Source organism: Pelobates fuscus, chromosome 10, assembly GCF_036172605.1.
Source record: "Pelobates fuscus isolate aPelFus1 chromosome 10, aPelFus1.pri, whole genome shotgun sequence".
Classification (NCBI taxonomy): domain Eukaryota; kingdom Metazoa; phylum Chordata; class Amphibia; order Anura; family Pelobatidae; genus Pelobates; species Pelobates fuscus.
In genome coordinates this window covers 138,790,960-138,810,440 of record NC_086326.1, presented here as the reverse complement: position 1 = coordinate 138,810,440, position 19,481 = coordinate 138,790,960, and the positions used below count along the sequence as shown (strand labels likewise).

Genomic DNA, 19,481 nt, shown 5'->3' with positions numbered 1-19,481 from the left:
GGAAAATCCAGACATTGGTAAATAACAAGAACAATTTTGCAATCTGAATGGCCCTCTATGCAGCTGGATGGATGGTTTTGACCCATTCAATACGGGACCATTCTGCCTTTAGTGAATAACCCTGTTAGTCTGCTAACATTTGAACATACTTTACATTTATGATCAGTTACACTTTACTTGATCTGCAAAATTGCATATTCTATAAAATAGTTTTTTCGTATATTGATATTAAACAGGAACAGGTTTAAATTGTTCTGTGCTAACCATCATATGTTATAAATATGTTTTCTGTGGTGTTGAGTTAGTGTGATATATACGAAACAAGAAATTAAGAAATTAAGTAGTCGTAATAAGAAGTCGTACATTATTTCTCCCTTTTGAGGGACAAAACACCTTCAAAAAATGTACATTGTCTTAAAATTCAGAAGAATGAATTAATGAGTAATACAAATAGCCAATGTTTTTTTTGATAGGGAGTGAAAATGATGGATGCTTCTTTCTGAGCAGTACCTGAAAAAACAGCCATACCGTTTAGGAAGGAGGAAACGAACGGATCCAGTCTCATTCAAAAATTTTTTTGAAAATGCTTCCCTTCTCCCCAAGTGTTCTAGAAATGTATCAATAATCCTGCATAAAATATTCCCCATAATCAACACTTTTTGCGTGAAGCATTTCACGTAAAATAGAAAAATCTGTAATGCTTTTTCAACTTCCATTCGGACGTAAACAATTGTTTGTTTGTTTTTTTGCAATGCATATATATTGTTTGCTTCAATATATACTTTTATGTTTACAATCAATGTTGAAAGTTCACACGTCCAATCCGTAAAATAAACTGCCCAATATACTATCAGGAAGAGGAATGTCCAATATTATATATGTTATAGAGACCCTGGACATACCCACTAAGGCTTTAATGTGATCAGCTCATGGAATCAGGATAGAGGAACAAAATACAGATAAACAAATTTTAGATATTCCCTTTTAATTATGATTTATTGGCATAGTGAGTAAGCATAAAGTGCATCTTAACTAGCAAATGCAGATGTTATCATGGAAATCGTAAAATCTGCAATAGAATTAATCTCATTACGGAGTTGAGGGGTATACAGGAATTATCTTGGTCAAGCAGTGGACAGTTTCCATCATCGGGTGGCCTCTTCTTATTAATACTTCTTCACATATTTCACGTCTTGCTGACACTGCTGTGGAGCTGGTTTACAGGGATCTAAAAAGGAAATTGACACATTATGATCAGGAGACAAAGTAAACTTGCTGTTTCACCCATTGTTTTATCTACCTCTGAGGTATCCCTTACAAACGTCAAACAAATTATTAATATCAATGATCAAATATTATTCCTTAAGAAAGAAAATGTAAGCTCTACACTTTACACAGTTCTAAAACTAAGTGAACATGTAGCATTGTTCCAGTAGACAAAATAAGATCAAAGTACAATTATTAATAATTTATCATCGTATTGAGTAAACCACCTATGGACTTGGATCTAAATCACCTTTACAGTAAACATGGTATTAGTTTATATAAAATGTATTTATTAATTAATATTGGATGATTTCTACTGGTCTGTTGGCCGTGCATGCTTAATTCTAATTTAATTTAATTAGAAGTGAAATCGATTGTAATTAGAAGATAGGGAACTGGATAAGTAGTTTCAATAAGCCACGAGCTTACCTTTGCATTGTGGAGGAGGGCATGGGTCACATGCTGTAAAATAAGACACAGGTAAAGAGGTTATTGCAGAGACATTTTAAAATGTTTAATATAATATATGTTTACAACTATAGTATCCTTTTGCATATTCAGATCCAAATAAGTTATTTACCAACATAAAATATCAGAAAGATACGTTTTTTTTATATTTCAGAGCTTAAATCTATATAAATGATCATATTATGCAGTTTTAATAATTTCCTGTTGTAATTTGTAGTATAAGAATAACTTGTATATGATTGTTTGTCAAAATGTAATTGAATCTGATTTAAAAAAAATACAGATTTTTTTGTCTTAACAAAATCATTTCTTTAAAATGCCATTTATACTCTAGTGCTGTGATAGGACTATAAAAACATTACTGTGGGAATTTTTCTGGCTTGTATGTCCCACCTAGGCAACAATTCTACTCAGCATCCTCAGGTTTAATTCCCAAACTCCAAATTTTAGAGATATCAATCTAAATTGCACAACTACGGCACAAATTACCTGATTTTATAAAATTCTCAGTTATAGTCACAGCTTGGTTCTTTCGGCCTCAGTTTTACAATTTGGACTTAATTGACTAAAATTTATTGAATAACCCAGTAGGTATTATCACCAACTCCACTCAGTTTTTGGATTTCATAGTTATTTCATATCTATTTGTCAAAATTGCCAATTATGGAATATGTATAACTAATTCTAATTTAGAGATGTCTTGATAATTTATCTAACAGATGTATAGCAGACCATGGTAATATATAATTACACTTTATGATAGAATGCTTGGTTTAAGAAATATGTTAAATTCTTAGAAGATGTAAAATGATACTTACGATCCTGACATTTCTGTGGTGGGCATGGTGGTGGGCAAGGCTCTGGGCATGGATCCTGGCATGGATCTGGGCATTTCTTCTGTCCCTTGACTCCAGACATGGTTCCTCTGGAAATGTTCTATATACTGCAGCACACGATAATTGAAGGTGAATTTTTCGATTAAAGTGCTTTACGTGCCTTCACCTATTTATATGTGGAGGAGTATCACTTAAATCACATATGTCATCAAGGAAGTCAAATTTGCATTTAATTGTTTTATTGTTTTTCCCAAGACAATGGGTGTATCATGTTTAAACATTCCTGGCTTCTAATGATTAATTGTGTCTGCTTTAATTGTGCAACTGTACATTTAATTATTCAACTAGTTAATGTTTTTGTTAAAGAACCTGTATGAAGTTCTATTGGATTTTATCCTTACTAGTCAGATCAAATAAATGCTATCAATTTAAACAATATTCGTAAGCCACATAATCAATGTATCAATGTAAACAATGTTTGCAAGCAAGATACCATTAAATGAGGTAAATTAGAATTGAGGAAGTTAAAAGTATTTACACCATTGGGGTTGATACAAACTGAAATCTTAATAAATCTTGATAATATTCCTTAGTTTAAACAAAAACACGCTTCTGATTTTGGCTTTAATTTGAGTATAAATGGTTGTTCTGTTTCTATGAGAACCATATTACATCGTATCTGATACTTTTCAGATTAAATTGCATAGCACTAATATTTGAGACCGCATTGAGATTTTTGGTGGCTTTATTTTCTTTTACCATGGGTCACTTTACAGCTGGTTACTTTATAATGGTTTCATTTAACTAAGGGTTCCTTTAGTATGAGCTTCTTTACTAAGAGTTTCTTTACCATGGGTCACTTTACAGCTGGTTACTTTATAATGGTTTCATTTAACTAAGGGTTCCTTTACTATGAGCTTCTTTACTATGAGTTCCTTTACCATGGGTCACTTTACAGCTGGTTACTTTATAATGGTTTCAGTTACTAAGGGTTCCTTTACTATGAGCTTCTTTACTATGAGTTCCTTTACCAAGGGTCACTTTACAGTTGGTTACTTTATAATGGTTTCAGTTACTAAGGGTTCCTTTACTATGAGCTTCTTTACTATGAGTTCCTTTACCATGGGTCACTTTACAGTTGGTTACTTTATAATGGTTTCAGTTACTAAGGGTTCCTTTACTATGAGTTCCTTTACCATGGGTCACTTTACAGCTGGCTACTTTATAATGGTTTACGTTACTAAGGGTTCCTTTACTATGAGCTTCTTTACTATGAGTTCCTTTACCATGAGTCACTTTACAGTTGGTTACTCTATAATGGTTTCCGTTACTAAGGGTTCCTTTACTATGAGCTTCTTTACTCTGGGTTCCTTTACCATGGGTCACTTTACAGATGGTTACTTTATAATGGTTTCATTTAACTAAGGGTTCCTTTACTACCAGCTTCGTTACTATGAGTTCCTTTACCATGGGTCACTTTACAGCTGGTTACTCTATAATGGTTTCCGAAACTAAGGGTTCCTTTACTATGAGCTTCATTACTATGAGTTTCTTTACCATGGGTCACTTTACAGCTGGTTACTTTATAATGGTTTCAGTTACTAAGGGTTCCTTTACTATGAGCTTCTTTACTATGAGTTTCTTTACCATGGGTCACTTTACAGTTGGTTACTTTATAATGGTTTCAGTTACTAAGGGTTCCTTTACTATGAGCTTCTTTACTATGAGTTCCTTTACGATGGGTTACTTTACAGTTGGTTACTTTATAATGGTTTCAGTTACTAAGGCTTTCTTTACTATGAGCTTCTTTACTATGAGTTCCTTTACCATGGGTCACTTTACAGTTGGTTACTTTATAATGGTTTCCGTTACTAAGGGTGCTAAGGGCTTACTATGAGCTTCTTTACTATGAGTTCCTTTACCATGGGTCACTTTACAGCTGGTTACTTTATAATGGTTTCAGTTACTAAGGGTTCCTTTACTATGAGCTTCTTTACTATGAGTTCCTTTACCAAGGGTCACTTTACAGTTGGTTACTTTATAATGGTTTCAGTTACTAAGGGTTCCTTTACTATGAGCTTCTTTACTATGAGTTCCTTTACCATGGGTCACTTTACAGTTGGTTACTTTATAATGGTTTCAGTTACTAAGGGTTCCTTTACTATGAGCTTCTTTACTATGAGTTCCTTTACCATGGGTCACTTTACAGCTGGTTACTTTATAATGGTTTCCGTTGCTAAGAGTTCCTTTACTATGAGCTTTTTTACTATGAGTTCCTTTACCATCGGTCACTTTACAGTTGGTTACTTTATAATGGTTTCAGTTACTAAGGGTTCCTTTCCTATGAGCTGCTTTACTATGAGTTCCTTTACCATGGGTCACTTTACAGCTGGTTACTTTATAATGGTTTCATTTAACTAAGGGTTCCTTTACTATGAGCTTCTTTACTATGAGTTCCTTTACCATGGGTCAATTTACAGCTGGTTACTTTATAATGGTTTCCGTTGCTAAGGGTTCCTTTACTATGAGCTTCTTTACTATGAGTTCCTTTAACATGGGTCACTTTACAGTTGGTTACTTTATAATGGTTTCTGTTACTAAGGGTTCCTTTCCTATGAGCTTCTTTACTATGAGTTTCTTTACCATGGGTCACTTTACAGTTGGTTACTTTATAATGGTTTCATTTAACTAAGGGTTCCTTTACTATGAGCTTCTTTACTATGTGTTCCTTTACCATGGGTCACTTTACAGCTGGTTACTTTATAATGGTTTCCGTTACTAAGGGTTCCTTTACTATGAGCTTCTTTACTATGAGTTTCTTTACCATGGGTCACTTTACAGTTGGTTACTTTACAATGGTTTCCGTTACTAAGGGTTCCTTTACTATGAGCTTCTTTACTATGAGTTTCTTTACAATGAGTCACTTTACAGCTGGTTACTTTATAATGGTTTCAGTTACTAATGCTTTCTTTACTATGAGCTTCTTTACTATGAGTTCCTTTACCATGGGTCACTTTACAGCTGGTTACTTTATAATGGTTTCATTTAACTAAGGGTTCCTTTACTATGAGCTTCTTTACTATGAGTTCCTTTTCCATGGGTCACTTTACAGCTGGTTACTTTATAATGGTTTCCGTTACTAAGGGTTCCTTTACTATGAGCTTCTTTACTATGAGTTCCTTTACCATGGGTCACTTTACAGCTGGTTACTTTATAATGGTTTCATTTAACTAAGGGTTCCTTTACTATGAGCTTCGTTACTATGAGTTTCTTTACCATGGGTCACTTTACAGCTGGTTACTTTATAATGGTTTCAGTTACTAAGGGTTCCTTTACTATGAGCTTCTTCACTATGAGTTTCTTTACCATGGGTCACTTTACAGCTTTTTACTTCATAATGGTTTCAGTTACTAAGGGTTCCTTTACTATGAGCTTCTTTACTCTGGGTTCCTTTACCATGGGTCACTTTACAGATGGTTACTTTATAATGGTTTCATTTAACTAAGGGTTCCTTTACTACGAGCTTCGTTACTATGAGTTCCTTTACCATGGGTCACTTTACAGCTGGTTACTCTATAATGGTTTCCGAAACTAAGGGTTCCTTTACTATGAGCTTCTTTACTATGAGTTCCTTTACCATCGGTCACTTTACAGTTGGTTACTTTATAATGGTTTCAGTTACTAAGGGTTCCTTTACTATGAGCTTCTTTAGTATGAGTTCCTTTACCATGGGTCACTTTACAGCTGGTTACTTTATAATGGTTTCATTTAACTAAGGGTTCCTTTACTACGAGCTTCTTTACTATGAGTTCCTTTACCATGGGTAACTTTACAGTTGGTTACTTTATAATGGTTTCAGTTACTAAGGCTTTCTTTACTATGAGCTTCTTTACTATGAGTTCCTCTACCATGGGTCACTTTACAGTTGGTTACTTTATAATGGTTTCCGTTACTAAGGGTTCCTTTACTATGAGCTTCTTTACTATGAGTTCCTTTACCATGGGTCACTTTACATTTGGTTACTTTATAATGGTTTCAATTACTAAGGGTTCCTTTACTATGAGCTTCTTTACTATGAGTTTCTTTACCATGGGTCACTTTACAGTTGGTTACTTTATAATGGTTTCAGTTACTAAGGGTTCCTTTACTATGAGCTTCTTTACTATGAGTTCCTTTACGATGGGTTACTTTACAGTTGGTTACTTTATAATGGTTTCAGTTACTAAGGCTTTCTTTACTATGAGCTTCTTTACTATGAGTTCCTTTACCATGGGTCACTTTACAGTTGGTTACTTTATAATGGTTTCCGTTACTAAGGGTTCCTTTACTATGAGCTTCTTTACTATGAGTTTCTTTACCATGGGTCACTTTACAGCTGGTTACTTTATAATGGTTTCATTTAACTAAGGGTTCCTTTACTATGAGCTTCTTTACTATGAGTTCCTTTACCATGGGTCACTTTACAGCTGGTTACTTTATAATGGTTTCAGTTACTAAGGGTTCCTTTACTATGAGCTTCTTTACTATGAGTTCCTTTACCATGGGTCACTTTACAGCTGGTTACTTTATAATGGTTTCAGTTACTAAGGGTTCCTTTACTACGAGCTTCTTTACTATGAGTTCCTTTACCATCGGTCACTTTACAGCTGGTTACTTTATAATGGCTTCATTTAACTAAGGGTTCCTTTACTATGAGCTTCTTTACCATGAGTTCCTTTACCATCGGTCACTTTAAAGCTGGTTACTTTATAATGGTTTCCGTTACTAAGGGTTCCTTTACTATGAGTTTCTTTACTATGAGTTCCTTTATCATGGGTCACTTTACAGTTGGTTACTTTATAATGGTTTCAGTTACTAAGGGTTCCTTTACCATGAGCTTCTTTACTATGAGTTCCTTTACCATGGGTCACTTTACAGCTGGTTACTTTATAATGGCTTCATTTAACTATGGGTTCCTTTACTATGAGCTTCTTTATCATGAGTTCCTTTACCATGGGTCACTTTACAGCTGGTTACTTTATAATGGTTTCTGTTACTAAGGGTTCCTTTACTATGAGCTTCTTTACTATGAGTTCCTTTACCAAGGGTCACTTTACAGTTGGTTACTTTATAATGGTTTCAGTTACTAAGGGTTCCTTTACTATGAGCTTCTTTACTATGAGTTCCTTTACCATGGGTCACTTTACAGTTGGTTACTTTATAATGGTTTCAGTTACTAAGGGTTCCTTTACTATGAGCTTCTTTACTATGAGTTCCTTTACCATGGGTCACTTTACAGCTGGTTACTTTATAATGGATTCAGTTACTAAGGGTTCCTTTACTATGAGCTTCTTTACTATGAGTTCCTTTACGATGGGTCACTTTACAGTTGGTTACTTTATAATGGTTTCCGTTACTAAGGGTTCCTTTACTATGAGCTTCTTTACTATGAGTTCCTTTACCATGGGTCACTTTACAGTTGGTTACTTTATAATGGTTTCAGTTACTAAGGGTTCCTTTACTATGAGCTTCTTTACTATGAGTTTCTTTACCATGGGTCACTTTACAGTTAATTACTTTATAATGGTTTCAGTTGCTAAGGGTTCCTTTACTATGAGCTTCTTTACTATGAGTTTCTTTACCATGGGTCACTTTACAGCTGGTTACTTTATAATGGTTTCAGTTACTAAGGGTTCCTTTACTATGAGCTTCTTTACTATGAGTTCCTTTACCATGGGTCACTTTACAGTTGGTTACTTTATAATGGTTTCCGTTACTAAGGGTTCCTTTACTATGAGCTGCTTTACTATGAGTTCCTTTACCATGGGTGACTTTACAGTTGGTTACTTTATAATTGTTTCAGTTACTAAGGGTTCCTTTACTATGAGCTTCTTTACTATGAGTTTCTTTACCATGGGTCACTTTACAGTTGGTTACTTTATAATGGTTTCAGTTACTAAGGGTTCCTTTACTATGAGCTTCTTTACTATGAGTTTCTTTACCATGGGTCACTTTACGGCTGGTTACTTTATAATGGTTTCAGTTACTAAGGGTTCCTTTACTATGAGCTTCTTTACTATGAGTTTCTTTACCATGGGTCACTTTACAGCTGGTTACTTTATAATGGTTTCAGTTACTAAGGGTTCCTTTACTATGAGCTTCTTTACTATGAGTTTCTTTACCATGGGTCACTTTACAGCCGGTTACTTTATAATGGTTTCAGTTACTAAGGGTTCCTTTACTATGAGCTTCTTTACTATGAGTTTCTTTACCATGGGTCACTTTACAGCTGGTTACTTTATAATGGTTTCAGTTACTAAGGGTTCCTTTACTATGAGCTTCTTTACTATGCGTTTCTTTACCATGGGTCACTTTACAGTTGGTTACTTTATAATGGTTTCAGTTACTAAGGGTTCCTTTACTATGAGCTTCTTTACTATGAGTTTCTTTACCATGGGTCACTTTACAGCTGGTTACTTTATAATGGTTTCCGTTGCTAAGGGTTCCTTTACTATGAGCTTCTTTACTATGAGTTCCTTTACCATGGGTCACTTTACAGTTGGTTACTCTATAATGGTTTCAGTTACTAAGGGTTCCTTTACTATGAGCTTCTTTACTATGCATTTCTTTACCATGGGTCACTTTACAGCTGTTTACTTTATAATGGTTTCATTTAACTAAGGGTTCCTTTACTATGAGCTTCTTTACTATGTGTTCCTTTACCATGGGTCACTTTACAGCTGGTTACTTTATAATGGTTTCCGTTACTAAGGGTTCCTTTACTATGAGCTTCTTTACTATGAGTTTCTTTACCATGGGTCAATTTACAGTTGGTTACTTTATAATGGTTTCAGTTACTAAGGGTTCCTTTACTATGAGCTTCTTTACTATGAGTTTCTTTACCATGGGTCACTTTACAGCTGGTTACTTTATAATGGTTTCCGTTGCTAAGGGTTCCTTTACTATGAGCTTCTTTACTATGAGTTCCTTTACCATGGGTCACTTTACAGTTGGTTACTCTATAATGGTTTCAGTTACTAAGGGTTCCTTTACTATGAGCTTCTTTACTATGCATTTCTTTACCATGGGTCACTTTACAGCTGTTTACTTTATAATGGTTTCATTTAACTAAGGGTTCCTTTACTATGAGCTTCTTTACTATGTGTTCCTTTACCATGGGTCACTTTACAGCTGGTTACTTTATAATGGTTTCCATTACTAAGGGTTCCTTTACTATGAGCTTCTTTACTATGAGTTTCTTTACCATGGGTCACTTTACAGTTGGTTACTTTATAATGGTTTCCGTTACTAAGGGTTCCTTTACTATGAGCTTCTTTACTATGAGTTTCTTTACAATGAGTCACTTTACAGCTGGTTACTTTATAATGGTTTCAGTTACTAAGGCTTTCTTTACTATGAGCTTCTTTACTATGAGTTCCTTTACCATGGGTCACTTTACAGATGGTTACTTTATAATGTTTTCCGTTACTAAGGGTTCGTTTATTATGAGCTTCATTACTATGAGTTCCTTTTCCATGGGTCACTTTACAGCTGGTTACTTTATAATGGTTTCCGTTACTAAGGGTTCCTTTACTATGAGCTTCTTTACTATGAGTTCCTTTACCATGGGTCACTTTACAGCTGGTTACTTTATAATGGTTTCATTTAACTAAGGGTTCCTTTACTATGAGCTTCGTTACTATGAGTTTCTTTACCATGGGTCACTTTACAGCTGGTTACTTTATAATGGTTTCAGTTACTAAGGGTTCCTTTACTATGAGCTTCTTTACTATGAGTTTCTTTACCATGGGTCACTTTACAGCGTTTTACTTTATAATGGTTTCAGTTACTAAGGGTTCCTTTACTATGAGCTTCTTTACTCTGGGTTCCTTTACCATGGGTCACTTTACAGTTGGTTACTTTATAATGGTTTCATTTAACTAAGGGTTCCTTTACTACGAGCTTCGTTACTATGAGTTCCTTTACCATGGGTCACTTTACAGCTGGTTACTTTATAATGGTTTCTGAAACTAAGGGTTCCTTTACTATGAGCTTCTTTACTATGCGTTCCTTTACCATCGGTCACTTTACAGTTGGTTACTTTATAATGGTTTCAGTTACTAAGGGTTCCTTTACTATGAGCTTCTTTACTATGAGTTCCTTTACCATGGGTCACTTTACAGCTGGTTACTTTATAATGGTTTCATTTAACTAAGGGTTCCTCTACTATGAGCTTCTTTACTATGAGTTCCTTTACCATGGGTAACTTTACAGTTGGTTACTTTATAATGGTTTCAGTTACTAAGGGTTCCTTTACTATGAGCTTCTTTACTATGAGTTCCTTTACCATGGGTCACTTACAGTTGGTTAATTTATAATGGTTTCCGTTACTAAGGGTTCCTTTACTATGAGCTTCTTTACTATGAGTTCCTTTACCATGGGTCACTTTACAGTTGGTTACTTTATAATGGTTTCAGTTACTAAGGGTTCCTTTACTATGAGCTTCTTGACTATTAGTTTCTTTACCATGGGTCACTTTACAGTTGGTTACTTTATAATGGTTTCAGTTACTAAGGGTTCCTTTACTATGAGCTTCTTTACTATGAGTTTCTTTACCATGGGTCACTTTACAGCTGGTTACTTTATAATGGTTTCAGTTACTAAGGGTTCCTTTACTATGAGCTTCTTTACTATGAGTTCCTTTACGATGGGTCACTTTACAGTTGGTTACTTTTTAATGGTTTCAGTTACTAAGGCTTTCTTTACTATGAGCTTCTTTACTATGAGTTCCTTTACCATGGGTCACTTTACAGCTGGTTACTTTGTAATGGTTTCAGTTACTAAGGGTTCCTTTACTATGAGCTTCTTTACTATGAGTTTCTTTACCATGGGTCACTTTACAGTTGGTTACTTTATAATGGTTTCCGTTACTAAGGGTTCCTTTACTATGAGCTTCTTTACTATGAGTTCCTTTACCATGGGTCACTTTACAGTTGGTTACTTTATAATGGTTTCAGTTACTAAGGGTTCCTTTACTATGAGCTTCTTTACTATGAGTTTCTTTACCATGGGTCACTTTACAGTTGGTTACTTTATAATGGTTTCAGTTGCTAAGGGTTCCTTTACTATGAGCTTCTTTACTATGAGTTTCTTTACCATGGGTCACTTTACAGCTGGTTACTTTATAATGGTTTCAGTTACTAAGGGTTCCTTTACTATGAGCTTCTTTACTATGAGTTCCTTTACCATGGGTCACTTTACAGTTGGCTACTTTATAATGGTTTCCGTTACTAAGGGTTCCTTTACTATGAGCTGCTTTACTATGAGTTCCTTTACCATGGGTCACTTTACAGTTGGTTACTTTATAATTGTTTCAGTTACTAAGGGTTCCTTTACTATGAGCTTCTTTACTATGAGTTTCTTTACCATGGGTCACTTTACAGTTGGTTACTTTATAATGGTTTCAGTTACTAAGGGTTCCTTTACTATGAGCTTCTTTACTATGAGTTTCTTTACCATGGGTCACTTTACAGCTGGTTACTTTGTAATGGTTTCAGTTACTAAGGGTTCCTTTACTATGAGCTTCTTTACTATGAGTTTCTTTACCATGGGTCACTTTACAGCTGGTTACTTTATAATGGTTTCAGTTACTAAGGGTTCCTTTACTATGAGCTTCTTTACTATGAGTTCCTTTACCATGGGTCACTTTACAGCCGGTTACTTTATAATGGTTTCAGTTACTAAGGGTTCCTTTACTATGAGCTTCTTTACTATGAGTTTCTTTGCCATGGGTCACTTTACAGCTGGTTACTTTATAATGGTTTCAGTTACTAAGGGTTCCTTTACTATGAGCTTCTTTACTATGCGTTTCTTTACCATGGGTCACTTTACAGTTGGTTACTTTATAATGGTTTCAGTTACTAAGGGTTCCTTTACTATGAGCTTCTTTACTATGAGTTTCTTTACCATGGGTCACTTTACAGCTGGTTACTTTATAATGGTTTCCGTTGCTAAGGGTGCTAAGGGCTTACTATGAGCTTCTTTACTATGAGTTCCTTTACCATGGGTCACTTTACAGCTGGTTACTTTATAATGGTTTCAGTTACTAAGGGTTCATTTACTATGAGCTTCTTTACTATGAGTTTCTTTACCATGGGTCACTTTACGGCTGGTTACTTTATAATGGTTTCAGTTACTAAGGGTTCCTTTACTATGAGCTTCTTTACTATGAGTTTCTTTACCATGGGTCACTTTACAGCTGGTTACTTTATAATGGTTTCGGTTACTAAGGCTTTCTTTACTATGAGCTTCTTTACTATGAGTTCCTTTACCATGGGTAACTTTACAGCTGGTTACTTTATAATGGTTTCTGTTACTAAGGGTTCCTTTACTATGAGCTTCTTTACTATGAGTTCCTTTACCATGGGTCACTTTACAGCTGGTTACTTTATAATGGTTTCAGTTACTAAGGGTTCCTTTACTATGAGCTTCGTTACTATGAGTTTCTTTACCATGGGTCACTTTACAGCTGGTTACTTTATAATGGTTTCAGTTACTAAGGCTTTCTTTACTATGAGCTTCTTTACCATGGATTTCTTTACTGGGGTCCTTTATTATGTTTCCTTTATCATTAATTAGTTTTGTGGATTAGGGACTGCAATTATTTATATATACATATGCATTTTAATTAGCTATCGAATATCACTGGTTGTAGAAAGACTTTTAGAGAGGTTAACTCAGCAATTAAATGGTTTTATGTTTAAGTTAGGAGAAAGAAAAATGTTGCCTGTCAATGTTTCTAGTGTAAATAAGATACCGTCACACAGCTACTGTCAGTGTATTTGGAGCAGAGATTACAGAAATACATCACATTGCATCATAGAGCTCATACTATGGACAAGGGAACAAGCTATTGGTGAAAATCTACTTTAACCTTTTTGGGAGAAGGGACATGTAATCAGGACAAATGTCATTACAAACTGTCATTCATCCATTCATACATGCATCCATTCATTCCACCACACACACACACACACACACACACATCCTCTGCTTGCCATTCATCACATCATTTCTGTATTTTCTTGTTATTTTGTCATTCTGTTAATTCACACATTCCTTTCCCTTGAGATGCATTCATCACCAATCAGTGGTCAGTGAAAACATCATTAATGCAATATGCTCTTTTTTCTCTCTTCTGAAATGGATCGGTCTTTAAGACCAAGGCCTTTTTATTTTCTCTTCTCAAACAAATCTGGATTTAAGACCCACTTCTACCATTATAGTATATGATCCACCTTTGTCCACCCCTTTACTCCTCATTACTCATACACATGGACTTTTGGACACCCTCTCCATTTTCACCAGCTGATGACACTGCCAATCAGAGATTTCAGATTGGAAATGGTTTCTCCACACACACTGCATCCACTACACACACACACACACACACACACACACACACACTGCATCCACTATATACACACACACACACACTGCATCCACTATATACACACACACGCACACTGCATCCACTATACACACACACACACTGCATCCACTATAGACATACACATACTGCATCCACTACACACACTCTGTATCAACTACACACAAACTCTGCATCCACTACACACACACACACACTGCATCCACTATACACACACACACATACACAGTGCATCCACTATACACACACACACACTGCATCCACTACACAGACTCTGTATCAACTACTTACAAACTCTGCATCCACTATACAGATAAACTGCATCCACTATTCACACACTACTGAATTTACAATACATATATACTGCATCCAATATAAACACGCACTGTATACACTATACACACACCGCATGCATGACACACACACACACTGCATACACTATACACAAACTAAACACACACTGCATCCCTTGAACAAAAGTACATTGAATCCTTGTGGGTGGACCTCAAATCAGATCAAGTCACTGAATCTGAAATGCCTCAGAGGGGTGCAGCTCTCCGCATCCTTCGCTACATGCCGGTCTGCTCATGCAATGCCCATTCTTCAGAACCTTTATTGCCTTTCTAATCACAGGCACTCTATTTTCAAGTACACTCTTTTATCCAAACCCTCCACTTATCCCTCGGTAGGCTTGTTTCCTTGTATCTTATATTGAGCATGCTTTGGGTAGAGACATGTCGACTACTTAAACTTCACGTCCACACCATTTATGTGAGCCTTTAAGCTATTACTGTTTGCTTCATGTGATTAATTGTTTTTAATCCATTTGGAATAAAGGAAACATATTTTTAATAGATTGACAACAATATCTTCTTGGTAATGGGACACAATGGCTTTGTGTTTCCATTTATGTAAAGGAGATATGAAGTTGGACCACCTTCAGGGAAGTGGACTTTGAATTGATTTAAGCCATTTAGCACCGCAAACATTGTACCACAGAGCAAAGCACAGTAGTTAGCAATCACATTTCAACATCATTGCTTTATCTGTTACACACTAAATAAACTAAATATATGTTTACTGCTGCCCAGTTACTAATAACAACTAATAACATACATGTTCCAGATTCACTCCTGTGCCCCCAAACATGGACATCAGGTGGGGGCTTCCAATTAAATGATGGAAGTCTGGGCAGATCGCTGTTCATTCCTGTGGCGCACCCATGGCCAGCAGCTATTACAGTAAAACAAGTGTGTGTGTGGGGGGGGGGGGGGGGGGCAGGGGGGGTATACATTTTATTTGGAAGTGGGCACTAATTTGTGTATCCCTCCCAGTCCCCACTCAATGGAGGTGAATGGGGGTTATAATTATATTAAAACCTGTAAGTGTCTATTTCCCCTTGGGTGGGGGCTCTAATTTTCATAATAAACAGGGGGGAGGAGGGGACGACATAGGTAGTAGGTACGGTAGTAATTACAATTAGGTGATAGATTTAGTTTTGGTAACAAGGAAATGTATTCTGTGAGAATAACACATAAATATTGTTATGGGACATTACTTAATTAATTACTGTATTTATTTCTGTTATCATATTTTTATTTAGATCATTTCATTTATACATTTAACATACAATTACCAATATATAAGTTCAAATATACAGGCAGATAATCAGTCCATAGGAAGCTTAATTGCACTAGTCCCCGTCTTTTCCCTCTTTTCTTTTCTTTCCTCTCTTTTTCCCTTTTCTTTTCCATTTCTTTTAAATGTATTTTTTTTTTAGAAAGGGGGAGAGGAGGAGAGCATACATATAAGGTTATAAATGTAAATCATACCAGTGGATTCTATTCAATATAAAATGTAAAAATAGAGACAAGTAGGAGGGTGCACAATTAATTGGATATAAAGAATTGTTACTGATATTTTCATACACTTTCTTGTTGCACCAACTCCCATCTACCTCCCCCTCCATTCTGTATATTAGTGCCAATTTATCAATCACAAGAAAATTCTAATATAGCGTATCTGCCCAACAGAAATGAATATATAAGAACACAAAACATACACAAAACATAAAGCTTAAAACATGTCGTCAGAAGGGGGGTAAGGGGAAACCACTTGTTAGATAACACCACCATCACTTTATTATTAAGTTCGGTAACCCTTAGCCTAACTCATAGGATTCATCTGTTTTTTGCCAGGATTCCAATATCTTACATAGCTTATAATTATTACCATTTGATGCACTCACCTTTTTTTCTATTGTCAATTATAAACTAAGTTGTTTTCTAAATTGGGTCCAACATGGCAATTCTGGAGATTTCCAATTTCTGTGAGTCTTATTCTGGTTTATTATTTTGTTACAATCATACAATGAAGAAAGAAAAATAGATGTTATTTTTTTTTATTTTTTTTTTGCCAAGGAGGGAATTTTAGATGGAGTAGAGCATTAAATGGTGATTTTCAAAATTTCAATATTTGCTTATAGCATAAAATATTCAAAAATCCTTTTCCAGACTGGCGATATTATTTCACAGCCCCAACATATGTGGAGAAACATCCTGTCTTTATTATTGCATCTCCTACAGATGGGTGATTGTGCTATTGACATTTTGGCCAATCTGGTAGGGCAAGATGCCATCTTTTCAATACTTTAAATTGAGTTTCCACTAGATTAAGACAGTGAACTGAGCAATTTACTTTAGAAAAGGTAGTATGCCTCTCTCCAATATCGAGCAAACTGGAAATGTTTCCATACTGTTTAACAATATAATGATGGACAACCCTTTTGAAGTTACTTTATTAACTGGCTCGTGATCAAAGATTTATGCGATTTTTTTAGCCAGTTCTGAGCTAACACCTGATGTTGTGTTAAATAAAAAAAAATTTCAAAAAATGTATTCTCAGGTAAATAGTTCTTTTTTAAGTAATTGATAATTTGGTTCAATTTGATGGAAGGAAATTCATTTGTCTTGACTCCATATTTGGCTGATCGTGATGATCCCTTTTTGGACCCCTTTACGTGTATCTATGTCAGTTGTATACTTTTCTAGATGTTTAATCTTAAGGTTAGTTGGAATCTTATTAAGAAATGGTTCTGGTTCTTCCAGAAGAGCTCTGTAAATTGTAGGTGTCTTTTTTCAATCACGTGCTTAATGTGCCTTCACCTATTTATATGTAGAGATCACTTACGTCACATATGTAACAAAGGAAGTTAAATTTGCATTTAATTGTTTTGTTATTTTTTCCTAGACGATGGGTGTATCATGTTGAAACATTCCTGGCTTCTATTCTTTTCTGAATTCTTCTAATGATTAATTGTGTCTGCTTTAATTGTGCCACTGCACATTTAAATATTGAATTCATTAAAGTATACATTGAATTACTTGTTGGAAATTCTATTGGATTTTATCCTTACAAGTCTGATCAAATAATTGCTATCAATTTTAACAATGTTTGGAAGCAAGATGCGATTAAATTAGGGAAATTAGAATTGAAGAAGTAAAAAGTACATAAACCACAGAGGCGTATACAAACTGAAATCAATAAACTGTTATTTTATAGATAATATTCCTTATTTTGAACCAAAAAACTGATTTTGTCTTTAAATTGAGTATAAATGAGTGTTCTGTTGATAAGGGTCCCCAAGTCTTGGAAGGTGATACCCATATTACATTTTAACTGCTACTTTTCATATCGCTAATATTTGATACCGCACAGAGATTTTTGGTGGCTTTATTTTCTTTTACCATGAGTTCATGTTGGAACATGGAAGCAAAAAATTCAAAACGCTCTCATGCAAAATAGTTTTTGAGCGTGAGCGTTTAGCTTTAGAAATAGTTAGCAATGTTAAATATGCACTTAACCAATAGTAAAAAGAGCAGGTGTTTATTATCAAAGCCTGTTGGCTAAACCTCTGACTGATTTATAGAAACTATGATAGTAGTACACTTTCAATATCAGGCCCTGGGGAGATAGCGCAGCTAAGCGGACAAGGGCACATGTAGGAGTGTGGGGATAGATGTGTGGGAGTGTCTTTGGAAGTGTGTATGTGTGTGGGTGGGGTTAGGGCTATGTGAGCTAGTAGGGGGGAGGTCTTACCTCAGTGCCACTTGGGATTCGGGCCACCCCCCCCCCCCCCGTGGCCTGCCTCCCCCTGGAGCACCCCCTGTGGTCTCCCCTGCTGCCTCCCTTGCGGTCCCTGCCCCTGGGGGCCGCACCAGCGCTGGCAGGCTTTCCCGACCGCCTGCCAGGCTCTCCCCAGATCCAACTCCTCGGGCCCGGTTGAGGACTGGGAGCCCAGGCCTGAGGCATCGCCGGGACCGCGTGTCTGGGGCTCCAGACATGCGGCCTGCCACCAGGAGAAGTGGGGAAAAGAAGAGTTTAATATATGAAGTTATGGATGTGTTATACAGTAATTTATTTATGTTATAATAAATGCTGTGGCCTGTTCATCCATACTACGTTGTCTGTCGTTATTGGGGGGTTGAATGGGGTTAGTTATGTTTATGTGGCATCGTAATTCCCCACTACGTACATACAAGGCCCTGGGGAGATAGCGCAGCTAAGCGGACAAGGGCACATGTAGGAGTGTGGGGATAGATGCAGGGGAGTGTCTTTGGAAGTGTGTATGTGTGTGGGTGGGGTTAGGGCTATGTGAGCTAGTAGGGGGGAGGTCTTACCTCAGTACCACTTGGGATTCGGGCCAGCAAACAGCTTCCCGCCCGCCCACCCCGTGTGGGATTAGTTAGTCACAGCGAGCCAGGGGTATGTCCTTGCCAATTAAGTTTGGTTATGTTTAAGGATGGAGTAAGTTCATTATGTTTGCAGGTCTCAACCTCCCCTGCTTCAAAGGTTTAACATTAGGTTGCCTGAGATCTCGTGCCCATCAAGCGTGGATAAGGTCGGCTGATGGCGGGCATTGGAATGATATGTTTTTATGACGAGGGGGGAGGTGAGTGGCAGTGGTGTTTAGGAACCACTGTAGGTTTATTGGCAAGGACGGTTGGGTCTCTGTATAGCACTGTATGTTGAGTTATATATGTATATATGTTAATTTATGATTATTTATTTCTAACAATTTTGTTACAGAAAAGAAGAGTTTAATATATGAAGTTATGGATGTGTTATACAGTAATTTATTTATGTTATAATAAATGCTGTGGCCTGTTCATCCATACTACGTTGTCTGTCGTTATTGGGGGGTTGAATGGGGTTAGTTATGTTAATGTGGCATCGTAATTCCCCACTACGTACATACATGTCTTTATTAATTTATTTGCCAATGTAGGTGGATTATCTAAATATCAGGGTACCATATTAAGTAGTGCAAATTGTCGCACTGTTAAGATGCAGGTTAGGTGAGCTGGTTTGGTATGTTAATTACCAGAATAATGTGGATTGCAATGTTTTTTGTTTTTTGTTTTTTTTTATTCTTTATTTTTGAAGCGCATTATCAGGTACATTGTGGAGTTATAACATTTAAC

General features: G+C 36.1%; 1 long non-coding RNA gene across 1 annotated transcript; it reads right to left on the bottom strand.

Annotated features, from left to right (window-relative positions):
* Window positions 1-968: 968 nt before the first annotated feature.
* LOC134575421 (uncharacterized) lies at window positions 969-2,720 on the bottom strand. The gene is made up of 3 exons (XR_010085651.1): window positions 2,553-2,720; window positions 1,696-1,728; window positions 969-1,228 (listed from the first exon to the last, which is right to left on the bottom strand). It is a non-coding gene; the product is annotated as an uncharacterized LOC134575421 (long non-coding RNA).
* Window positions 2,721-19,481: the final 16,761 nt, after the last annotated feature.